Here is a 1,704-nt window from a genome sequence, read left to right on the forward strand (position 1 = left end):
AGAGAAGTCAAAAGTGACTGAATTTTCACACTAGGTGATTAGAAGATTTATAACAATAATTCTGGTGGAGTGTTTGGAAATACGAATGAAGATAAAGGTTTATTGGTTGATTCATTCATCCTTTTAACATGATTTTCTTATGAGCAATAAGCTTCTCATGTGCCTGGATAAGTAAGAGCTGTGTTATTGTGGATGGTGTACACTGTTGTTTGTTTGGAGAGATGATAAAACAGAGGACATGGATTCACAACCACCCAGGAAGGTGGAAAAACTGTCAGAAATCAAATTTCAGTCTATTTGAACCTTCCCACTACCTCTAGAGCTTTGAATCATCGAGGTCCTTGATTGTCAGGCTGAGCAGATTATATTATACCCCACAGACGATGGGTAGCTAAGACAACTTTATTTTGGGGTAGCTAAGGAAACTTTATTTTTTCTCAGTTTTGGGCTTCATTTCATGGGGACTTTACTATGAGTGGGATACAATTTAGAAGCTTCATAGGCATAACTGCTTCATTAATGGATTTAACATAGTATGTCTAATGAATAAGAATACACAAGGATTGCAGGAGAAAGGAATGTCTATTTTCATCCAAGGGCATTTGAAGAAGCCAGGGTGGAATTCAGGTTTGGCTCTCAGGGAAGAGCATATGTCCTCACAGTGCTTCAAAGTTACCATGCAGAGAGGAAAAGAGTATTTGGCTTGTGATTCAAAAACCAGCCCCAAGAAATATCTCCATGGAGAAGGCAGAAAGGAGGGTTGACAGAGGAATAGCCAAGTAATTTCCTTCTAGAAGTGGTGGAACTGGTGCTGAGCACAGAATTTTCCCAATATCCAATAGAGCCAAACCAATGACCTAGTCAGACATGCATGGACCACGGGTTTTCATGAGGGAGAAATATCTTCTTCTGAATCACCCCACAGCAATAGGGACCAAGTTCTTTTCAGTCTATCCAGAAAGTTTTCCCATCCAACTCCTCCTCTCTATATCTACTCCTGGTGACTTTGTTTAGACTCAATCTTCTTTATCTTTCTGGCTCAGGTTGTCTCCTATAAATTGCATCCTAGACAAGAATTTGAAGGCAAGTAGTTTATTTTGGAAGTGATTCCAGGATACATTGGTAGGGGAGTATAGGTGGAAGAAAGAGAAGAGAAGGAAACCAATAAAGGTGTGCTTACGAGCTGGTTACTGCTTTGGGCAACCGGGGCTCAATTACACTGGGGACCTCTAGGAGACAATGCGGAATAAGCCTCAGGTTGTTCCACTAGAGGGGCAAGAAAGCTAAAATAATTATCCTCCACCTTCTGTTCCCCATTGGTTCAGGGCTACTCTTGAGGGACGTCCACTTCCTCTGACTTCTGGCAGCCCCCTGCAGAGGCTGAGTGCCTAGCAGGAAGCCCTCAGCAGAGAAGCCCTACCAGCATGCATGGAACTGATGGGTGATGAAAGGATACGGCAGAGCATCCTCATCTTCTGCTACAACTGGCCTAAAGCTCCTCCTCCTCAACTGACAAAGCCTAACTTGTTCACCTTTAATTGTACATTTCTTGAGCAGATACCATATTCCAGCCACTGGGGATACAACAGCAAGCAAGGTAGATGTGTTCCCTGCCCTTATGGTGCCTACACTGAAGTGTGGAAGACATATAAGCCAGAAGTTGTAATCAAGATTTACATTATAAAATTTTTCAAACATACAAAA

This window comes from Propithecus coquereli, unplaced genomic scaffold (genome assembly GCF_000956105.1).
Source record: "Propithecus coquereli isolate 6110/MARCELLA unplaced genomic scaffold, Pcoq_1.0 Scaffold234, whole genome shotgun sequence".
NCBI lineage: Eukaryota > Metazoa > Chordata > Mammalia > Primates > Indriidae > Propithecus > Propithecus coquereli.